Source organism: Tachypleus tridentatus, chromosome 1, assembly GCF_004210375.1.
Source record: "Tachypleus tridentatus isolate NWPU-2018 chromosome 1, ASM421037v1, whole genome shotgun sequence".
Classification (NCBI taxonomy): Eukaryota; Metazoa; Arthropoda; class Merostomata; order Xiphosura; family Limulidae; genus Tachypleus; species Tachypleus tridentatus.
In genome coordinates, this window is record NC_134825.1 from 176,035,778 (window position 1) to 176,047,706 (window position 11,929).

The window sequence follows — 11,929 nt, forward strand, 5'->3', positions numbered from 1 at the left end:
TCTATTTTTGTTAAATTTGTTAAATTTATGTTTAGAAATGCCCCCCGCTTGTACAGCGGTATGTCTCCGGATTTACAACGCTAAAATCAGAGGTTCGATTCCCCTCGGTGGGCTGAGCAGATAGCCTTTGTGGCTTTGCTAAAAGAAAAACACACATGTTTAGAAATGTTCAAGAAGGAAGAGGTCAAAAGCACCTGATCCTCGAAGGTCCTCAAAGACCAAATCTCAACAATTGATTGACACAATTGTGAAGTTATGAACATTTCTAAACATAAATTTAATTTAATTTAACAAAAATAGATATATGATTATAAACTCTTCACACCATGTTTTATTTATTCTCACAATACTAAAATCCTTTATTCCCACTAATGCTCTATGGTCATCGATTTTATTTCTGATACGTCTAGCATTACAATGGTAACAATGGTTTAGAAATGTTCTACTTCTAATGTCAATCAATTGTTGAGATTTGGTCTCTTCGAGGATCAGGTGCTTTTGACCTCTTCCTTCTCGAACATTTCTAAACATTTCTGCCACAAATACGCTCTAGCATTTTAGCGTTGTAAATTTATTCTCACAATACTAAAATCCTTTATTCCTACTAATGCTCTATAGTCATCGATGCGCGCAATTAAGCTCAATTAAGCCTATCCTAAGTGCAATTAACTCGTGCACTTGCTCTGACCATTTTCAAGGTCATTGTACATAATTTACACCTTTAAATTTGTATTGCTAAATTCCCACATATTCACTAAAATTGTAGATTTTCAAGTGTAAGAATCAACAATACATGTGTGTATGTAAACACTAGTGTATCGCTTATACTGTTTCCCAAAATGAACTTTCGAGAAACTCTCCTCAAACCTATGAATATAATCATTGCAACGTGCCGGGTGACAGTACATATTACTTCACTGAGTACATATTACTGTTTGCTATAGTTAGTGTACTTTAAACCTCGAAAGCTATAACTGTGTCTAATGCTTTTAATGGGTACTTCAGATATTTGATCAAGAACGTTTACAGATTTCAGTCATTATAAACTATTTGACTTCACACCAGACATTAGTATTTTTACGAAAACATTACATGACTTAAGCGTTGGAACAACTCGGCGTGTTACTTGGTAAAGAAAGCACAATACCGAGCTAGCTAGCTATTTGTTAAGTGAATTGTACCTACATCAAATCGATATTAACTTGCTTATCATAAACTCTCTAAGTCCGGCATGGCCAGGTGGATAAGACACTCGACTCGTTATCCGAGAGTCGCGGGTTCGAATCTCGAACACACCAAACATGCTCGCCCTACCAGCAGTGGGGGCGTTATAATGTGACAGTCAATCGTTGGTAAAAGAGTAGCCCAAAAGTTGGCGATGGGTGGTGATGCCTAGCTGCCTTCCCTCTAGTCTTACACTGCTAAATTAGGGGCAGTTAGCCCTCGTGTAGCTTTGCGCGAAATTATATAAAAAAAAACTCTCGATAAGATATCGAGAGAGTTTTTGACTGAATAAGAGGCTCAGTATTGTTTGTAATATGTGAGGATGTGAAGTTAAGGATATTAAAGATAATAGCAAGAAGATTGAATTCATTTGAGTTTCTCTTAATGGATATAAGGGGAAAAAGATTTTAGTGGTCTTTTTTTTATCACCAATTAGTGAAGGAATCTACTATTAACAATGTTATTTTAGATTTATTGTTAACTTCAAATATAGAAATGATTGACAGGGTGTAAATTGGCGATTTATTTGTTTGTTTTTCTTTTAGCAAAGCCATATCGAGCTATCTCCTGAGTCCACTAACGGGATCCGAACCGCTTACTTTAGCGTTGTAACTCCGTAGACTTACCATTGTACTACCAGGAGACTGTAAATGGGGTAACATCTGGCTGTTACCGATCCTTGCTCTCTTAGGTTTAATGTCTTATTACGTTTGGAGAAGATAAATAATTTTATTTTGGTTATAAATTTAAGAAAAAAAAACGAGTTTTGAAGAGATGCGACAATAATTATGCTTCGGATTTGGCAGTTATGTGGAAACTTGTTGAAGATAATTTTTTAAGTGTTCAAAGTAAATATATTCCTTTTAGAAAAAATGAAGGGTAGCTACAAGTGAAAAACCAGGTTCGTTAATAAAGGGTTTAAGAGATAAAATTAAATAAAAGCCTCATAAATTTATGAAATTTAAATTGACTGGTTTGAGAGTGTACTTAGAAGATTATAAAATATTAAGAAAGATGGCGAAACAGGAAATTAGGACATCGAAAAGGGTGCATAGGAAAGGAGTGGATGAAAATATAAAAATTAACAGTAAAGATTTATGAAGAATTGGGGGTAGAACCTTTGAAGGGTGATAAAGGAAGGGTGATAATTATGAGATTGCTGGGTTATAAAATTTTGTTTTTACATTCGTTTTTTCGAATGAAGATTTAAACAGCATTCCACATCTTGAACAGTTGATAAATGGAAACGACATCAAATAAGAAGAATGCATTAATTTTAAGCTTGATAAGAAAAATATTGGCGAGTTTAACAAACGATAAGGTTCCTTGAATAGTAGACAGGTATCAGCAGTTAGCTAATGTAAAAGGTTCCTTGAATAGTAGACAGGTATCAGCAGTTAGCTAATGTAAAAGGTTCCTTGAATAGTAGACAGGTATCAGCAGTTAGCTAATGTAAAAGGTTCCTTGAATAGTAGACAGGTATCAGCAGTTAACTAATGTAAAAGGTTCCTTGAATGGTAGACAGGTATCAGCAGTTAGCTAATGTAAAAGGTTCCTTGAATAGTAGACAGGTATCAGCAGTTAGCTAATGTAACTCATCTTTTTAATGATGATAAAGATGCTTTCAGTAATTACAGACCCATTAGTCTTGCACCAGTTGTGAAAAAGTTTTGGAAAGTCTGTGAAAATATGCTTAGCAATGTTATTTAACAAAGTTCAGAATTTTAGTGGGTAGTCAACACAGTTTCACTAAGGGAAAATATCTCGAATAACAGGACGACAGCGGCAACAAAAACTAACATTTGATGACACATGTATATTAAATAACAAACATTTAATTCTTTCATTTTCAGCAAGCTATATTGAACATGGTACATTATTAGGTACAGACATATTATAAAGTTTAAACACTATAAATGTAATTAAAATACAGAATAAAAACATGAAATAAATTAATAGGTAAAAAGAGAGAACAGAGTAATGCAGTGATATTATTGTACAGGCATTTACAAAATACTTAATTATAGTGAAGTGTTGTTATAATTTGAATTGGGGTGTTCATTTAATATACAGGGTGGCCGGTAAGTCCCTACCCATCCATATATTATTATATTATATTCAATATTACTAATGATGAGTTGAAGGCAGCTGTTACCGCGGCATTTGGAACAATAGTCCCTGCTATGTTGAGGGAAATGTCTCACAGAACATGGCGTCGCATAATATTATGCAGTGAGAAGAGGGACAGCACACAGATACACTGGATACATAAGATATATGGATGGGTAGGAACTTACGGGCTACCCTGTAGATAAACTTTCTTTAATTAAATTTTCAGTATTTGATGATCCAGATGAGATGACTCTGAAATTCGTAATCAAGATGGAGTGGTTACTGTTTTCACTATTTGAGCGAATTGTGTAGTCTCGTGGATTGGGTATTTTTACAAGTTATGCTCGATACTTCCAGGCCAGCAGGTGTTATGGCGTACACATTTGTATAATAATTATGGTTTTGTAACTCATCATAGTAGTCGATACGATAGATATCTAGACATTTTTGTCTGCAATATGTTATCTACATTATCCACACTCACTTCAGTACTTCACATTTTATGGTGTTTTTTTCCAAATTCTCAGGTTCGATAAACTAAATTGCACCTGACTATTTTACGTTACTCTGCATGTAAGGTTTTAAATAAAAGAAATGAATATATGCAGTCTTCCTTTTTTGAATTATTTTTAAACAATACTTCACAGTTAACTATAAATTCTGATTTTTTTTTTCTGCACAAAAGATTTAAATGTTTGCTGAAAGTTCTTCAAATTTCATGAAATTAAAAATATAGTATTGTTTGGAATTTCACGCAAAGCTACACGAGGGCTATCTGAACTTAATTTAGTAATGTAAGATTAGAGGGAAGGCACTAGTCATCACCGCTAACTCTTCTACCAACAAATAGTTGGATTGATCGTCACATTATAATACCTCCACAGCTGAAAGGGCAAGCATGTTTGGTTTGACGGGAATTCAAAAGATAGTATCGTATCGCCATATCTTTTAATAGCTGAGAATTTTATCCAATCCAGTACTCTTTAGGCCAGGTGGGATACAAAGAACATAATAATGGTCTAAACACTTTATAAAACCATTTGTTACAGTATGAACGTTTTTTACATGTTGGTGATGCGTTATTATAATTGTCATAAGGATTTAGGATTAGTTTTTTTATATTATTAAATATTACATTCTTCATCTAATGTATTATAAAAATATATCTAACTAAGAATGTTTATTACTAGATGTCTTTTATACTTCAGTGTGTGTGTACGTGTGTTTTAATTTAACAATGCCACCTCGGACTATCTGAGTCTACCAAGTGGAATCTAACTCCTGATTTTAGCGTTGTAAATCCGTAGGCTTACCGATGTACAAGCGTGGGACTATATTTCAATGTGCAATATAGAAATAAGTAACTAAATATAATTTACCAGAATGTAAAACGAATGAACTTACAAAAAGTACCATTTTAAAAGACATTCACAATCCTTCAAAATTACAACTTGTAACACACTCGTTATTCGCCATTACTTATATTGTAAAAACGTGTAAAACTATGAACAAAGTAATTGGTCTGTCATTGTATACAAGCTAGTCTTGTACTTTTACAAAATAAATGTAGTTGTAAAGATACATTGATAATACCATCACTTTATGCCCTTTAAATAAGATGTACATATTTTGCATGTATGTTTGTATATTGGGAGGAATCAGACTGTTTCATATATTCTAATTTGAGAATAAGGACTTTTTGAAATTTGTCAGTTATTGGGGTACATGTGCAATTTTCACATAACATGTCAAGAATATTGTTAAGTTGTTTTTATTCAAGTTCAGTATTATTCATCTGAAACAACAAGTTTTGTCAAAAGAATGCTGTATAGTAGTACACACAATGTAAAGGCAGACAGCCATCTTGTCTATCAGTATTCAGGTGATATCTCAAGCTAACAACCTTCCTCATGTTTCTACAGGGGTAACTAATTACTTGAATAAATATACACTCCTACTGGTTAGTTTAAAATTACACATTTGATTAAGTAATATGACAAGTCAATCTGGTCTAGACTTGGTGTAAAACATGGTTCCAGAATCTGAAGTTAACATTTTCCTTACCTAGAAATATATTTCAGATAGATACTAACCTCCATACATAAATAGCAAGCTACCTATGTAGGAAGATTAGTATTTGTTTCAGAAATGTAGCACAAACATACACAGAGCATTGTGAATAATAAATATTATTCATTGTGATGTCATGTAATTATGTACAGCCTCTATTTCCTTTTTATGGACTCAATTACATAAGAATTACTTTGTAATAAACATCTTGATCAAACCTATAGTTGTTCTGTAGACTTATCTTGTCATTGTAAGGGACACCTGGAAATACCACAAGGTTGAGGAAAAGAATTGGTTTCTTAAAATATCAGCTGTAATCTTGCACAGAAACACAAAGTTCACAGTAACAGTGATTTGATCAAATCCACTGAAAACACTGGAACACATTTTCAATTATTGTATTCACACAATGTATATTCAAGCTTTATTGAACACATAGAGAGGTGTAGCTATTTCAGAAAAAAACCACAATTGATAACGATAAAGCTACACATAAAATCTCTTTAAAGAGTTTGTCTTACAGTAAAACAACATTGGGCTATCTGTTGTGTCCACCAAGTGGAATCAAACCCCTCATTTTAGCATTGTAAATTCACAGATTTACTGCTGTCCCAGCAAGGGAAACCTCTTTAAAACATAATACACAAAATAAACCTCTTAATTACAATAAAAACTGTAAAATACACAAAGTATGATCTTTAGCTATGGATAGAAAGTAAATATACAAACATTCATCATTATTAAAAACACTGAGACACACAATAATACATAAGAAACACTCATCTGCTGATAGCATACAGTTACAAAACAGTATTAATAAAGATCACTAATCAAACACTGTATCCAGATTCAAAGTATGTAATAATAATAAAAGGCAATCAAATATAAAATAAACTTCTAACCAAACACAAATATCTCTCCACCCAAATCACTAGAGAAATAGAAATAACATACTAAGGTAGACCTTAAAACCATATTTAGTACAAAACAAAAGTAGTTTCAACAACTGCCACATTTCTTGATTAATCAGTACAAACACCTGTACAAAATTTGAGTTTATATAAAACAGCTTATTTACTAAATAAATCATGAAAAGAACAAAAGTTCTCTTGATGGCATGCCAAAGCAGTTTCTCACTTGTCGATTTTAGAATTTCTGTTCATTTTTATGCATTTTAAAGTGATAATGCTACAAATTCCTTGGAACACACCAACCGTGTGATTTTTCTCTAGTATCTCTCCTCAAACGTTTTCTTCATTACTAGACCTTATATATTTCTGCACCATACTGAAAAACTGTTTTTTATTTTTTCTCAAAATTCTTTAGAACACACTGCATAAGTTTATGACTCTTTCCACACTGAGCACCTTCTAATTTGTTTTAAAGTTAACCTTACTTACAAACTTCTCAGTGGTATAATTTCTGCCCGAGTGTACCCTCTCATGCCTTTTGAGCTTAGTTACTCTCAAATTCTTTACCACACACTAAACAACTGTATGGTTTCTCTCTAGTGTGCACCTTTTCATGCCTGTTAAGATTACTTTTAGTGCTAAACTTTTATCATAAAATACACAAGAATATGGCTTTCTCATCAGTGTGTACTCTCTCACGTTATTTTAATTGACTGTTCCTTCAAAACCCTTTACCACATACTACACAACTGTATGGTTTCTTCCCAGTATGTGCTGTCTCATGAATTTTAAACTCTCCTATTGCTTTGATATCTTTTATTACACACTACAATATGTACGGTTTATCTCCAGTGTGTATCTTCAAATGTGCTCAACTGTTTGTTATAATGTTTTTCCCACACACTAAACAACTGCGTGATACTGTGTAAATTACATGCTGTAACTGAGAGTCACTTAAATGTACACTTGATGTCAAAAATAAAACAAAGATCAGGAGTACTTGTGTTCACCAGAAAATAGTTAAAAGTTATCTGTAATAAAGAGGTAGAAATGATAAGGTTTCTAGAATACAAAGTTTGAAATTTTCATTTGTTTTGTAGCTTTTGACATTTCTCACACTCTAAGAAAAAAATAGTGAAATTTACTATTTTAGTTGTAGAATACAATTCAAACAGCCCCCCGCTAGTACAGTGGCATGTCCTCTGATTTACAATACAAAATCAGAGGTTCGATTCCTCTCGGTGGGCTCAGCAGATAGCCCAACGTGGCTTTGCTGTAAGAAAACAATCAAACAGATGACTCAACTAAAGCATTTAGTTACATTTTTTCTTGATTTTAATGAGATTTAGATCTGTTGCACTTCCCTGTTACCCCTCTGATTCCATCTCCCAACCTTATAACCAATGAGAAATGGTACCATCACTTGATATATAGAGACCAACACCAAGACTAGCTTGTCTTCCTAAAGACCAGGCTTTAAAATGCATGATTCTGTCAGACTTGTCACTGTATAGCCTAGATTTTGATTTACTAATTGTATGCCATCATCCAATTACAATATCTATATTTCATACCAGTGTTGAAAACAGTGTTTTCACAAGCCAACACACATGGTTATATGATGCCCAATAACAAAACCATAATGATCTTCAAGAAGCATTTATTTCAATAAAACATAAAAAGTACAAATTTTAAAATTCTAAAACTTTTCTTGACTTTTGTTTCAGTTCCATTTAGAAATATACACCATGAAAAGTTCACAACAATTAATATTGTTTACACTTATTTGTGTATTGTTTAAAATGGCAGTCTTCTGCTGAGGTGGTTCTTTAGAAGTGGCTTTTGTATCTTAAAAATAATAATGATGACAGAGGTCGTGGTGACATTTTCACTCAGTGTGATTTCATGAAAACTGATAACTCATTCAACTTTCATTTATGTTATTAAAGGAAAGCAAAGTGTCTTCCCATATAACGAAAAAAGTTTTAAAAAAATAGCATTTCTTTCAAACTGTCACCGAGGATTTTGTTATTCTGGAAGTGATGTAGACACTTCAAAATATTTGTGATAGCCTGAGGACTAGGTCTTTAAGATTGTTACTGGTATGGTATATTCAGATAAAAAGGAATCTACTTGAGAACAATGGGATATGCTCACAAAATAAGAGTTCAAGTAAGAATAGTTACTGTAGAACAATGCTAATATCTAAATAACAGGAGGTTCAATAAAGATATTTACTGTATAACAATGCTGATCTGTGATAAAAGGGCATGTCTGTGGTTCTGTGTGTGACTGCCATAACTCCAAGAGGAAAAAAAAATCTAGAATCCTAAAATTCTGCATGAATACTAAGTAGACCCTGAGGGTGTGTACCTGGGTATTATTACATATCCATGCATGTGTACATTACTTTTAATAAGGCAAATTAGTGAAAAACCACAGAAAAAAGTGATTCCTTATGTTACAAATAGAAATGACAGACAGATATGTGCATGCATGTCTATGTGTGTGACTGTCATAGCTCCAACAGGAAATAACCTAGAAACCTGCTATTTTGCATCCATACTAAGTGGACCCTGAAGGTTGCACCCAAGTATTACTTATCCATGCATGTACACATCTTTTTAATGAAGTAAGATGGCAAAAACCCACATAGAAAAGAAGTGGTTCCTTATATAACAAATAGAAATCACAGACAGACAATAATGTAGGTGCATGCATGTGCAAATTTTTTTAATGAGGTAAACTAGCAAAAAACAAAAGTGTTATGTGAAAATTACACACAGTTGAGCAACTAAAACATTTTGAAAGATTTCCATACTTATATAACATGTCAGAAAACAGAAGTTATGCAAACATATTAAACTGAGTAAATGTTCTGCAAAATCTCGATTATATTACTTCAGATTCGTTTGGTACTTTATTACATATTGTTTCTTTTAAAATCAAATACCATAAATGAAGACCCTCTTTCTATGAATACTTTCTACTTGCTGTAATAACTATCAATATACAAAAGATTTTCAGCAAAACTCCAGATCTAAATGTACCGGAAGAGTTATAATGCACATATCTGTAGCCACTGTGTAACTCACAATGAATATGTTTGAAAGAAACTTAAATATACCAGGATCAAGTTCCTGAGATTAAAAGAATAATTCAAGAACCTGGAATGTACAATTCTACTTTGGGTAAATTATGTAAACTTGATTTATCAGTAGTGAATGAAAGAGCAGTTTATACTATTGATGTGGCTGTATTAGGTGAAACTGGATTTAATTATGTGGACTGGAGATACAATTCTGGAGTTGATTACTATCAGATTAAGTAAGTATTACTCTGCAATGTCATAGAAAAAAACCAAATAAAATTATTCATTATATGGACTTATTATGTGGATGCAGAGGTGGAATATCTCTAAAGACATGCAAGAATTGAGCATTATAAGTGAAAAAATTCAATTCCTGAGATTACTTTTATGGAAAGAACCATTTCAAACATCAATATCTAGGGATGGTGAAAAATTAAACACATATATTACAAATGTGAAATAACTCTTGAATATTAGTGTAATAGTAGTTATTGTAAAATATATACTGTTATTAGCTTATTCTGGAACTCAAGAGTAGAAGTTGAGATACAGGTTTTCAACCCCACATCCATATCATCTACTTGAGAAAATTAAGAAAAATAACCAGAATAAAAACTGTCCTTGTAATTATAAGCCTATTAGTCTTATGTCATTAATGGGAAGTGTTTTTAAAAATCTGATAAAAGATGCTTTGAAAACCATTTAATGAAGTTTAAATTTTACTGAATAAGGCAAGAAGATGGTTTCACTGAATAAAGATCTTGTCTTGCAAATAGTTTGAGATTTTTTTAAAAGGTTACTGGCTATGTATACAAGAGTATGGATATGTATTAAATTCATCTTGATGTTCAGAAAGCATTTAACATGGTGTCATGAAAAGGCTTATTAGAAAGGTTCTCCCAATAAGTGTGGGGATAAGTTGGTTTACTAGACAGAAAAGTTTCTAGATGGAAGAAAGCACAGGGTTGTTGTATGTGAAGTTAGAATACTGTGATAAGTGTGGTATCTTGGTTCAATATTATGACCTTTGCTCTTTTTGATTAAAATCAGTGGCATAGATGATTAATAAAGTAATTAGTTTTACTGATATTACGATTTTGGGTGTAAGAACAATGCTACTGCTTTATGAAATGTTTTAGATCATTTGGTAAATAAATGGCAGATTATAATAAATGTATGTCAATGCATAAGTGATATGATTTTAATTTTATTTTTTAATTCATCCAAACAGTAAACTCTTTCTAACATCAGGATAAGTACGATTTTAAATTGTGTATACAGAAATACTGAATAGAAATGTAAAGTGGTTAACATTTCATTTTATATGCCACATTTGCAGTACTGTTTTGGTCCAGGGGACACAAATATGGAATAGTTTTCATTCTAACATGGTGGATGAAGTAAATTTAAATATTATTTTTATTTTGAAGCTTAGTTTAGCACATGGAATGGACTAACTGGGCCCTTGATGTCTTTAACTTTTGGGTTATAATAATGATAACATCAACCAATGCAACATGAGAAATGTTGTGTCATGTTGCAAAGGATTCAAATTCTAAATACTTTTGCCCTCTCTTTTATTTTTCAGAAACCTGTCATCTCACAAAGGATTCTCATAAAAAAAAGCTGCTTTTCACACTTAACGTTTTCAACAATTCCATATTTTCACTGTTGTAGAATTCTTTATATATATATATTTAAGCTTGGAATTACTCCTAACATTGACAAACAAGAGAATTAGAATATCAGCTTTCCAAATAAAATATCTCGCATCTTTCGAGGTTCTGATTTCATCATACATTATGCCCTTAGTTGCGACATGACATTTCAATCAGAATATCCAAGTTTTATATTATGTGCCTTTTTTATATATTGTTTGACTTTCTGACCTTGAAATGTTACTTTCATGCTTTTAAAAATGAATCTGTAACACCAGTAGACAACAAAGATGTTAATAAATGAGTTATATTTTCAGCCCACCTTGAACTGAAAATCAAAATTAAACAGAACCTGAACAAGATATTAGTCATCGTTCTTCACAAATGTGACAGAACTAATAACACTAAAAGGAATTAATAGTATCATGCATATTAACAAGCAGTGTAGTGAAGACTATTTATCAGTGTGTAAAAACTAGAAATAATACGTGTTTGTTCTGTATCTCACAACTGCTGGTATGGGTATTAACACTTTCATTGATAAAGAGAGAATGAAGTTTCAACCTTCCTAGGTCATCTTCAGGTTAAGAAGATGACCTAGGAAGGTTGAAACATTGTTCTCTTCTTATTAATGAAAGTATTAATACCCATACCAGCTGTTCTGAGATACATTTTTATTTGAAGTGGGTTTCTCATCATCAAGAATGTGTTTGTCATGTTGCTATAGTAATGAAAATGTTAAGATTTGCTGTTATGTTTACAAAACGAAAAGTATTTCAATAATTTAAATAAACATTGGCATTAATATCACTTGAAAAATCATTACCAACTTTTAATTTGCAAATCTATGCAATAAACTACCT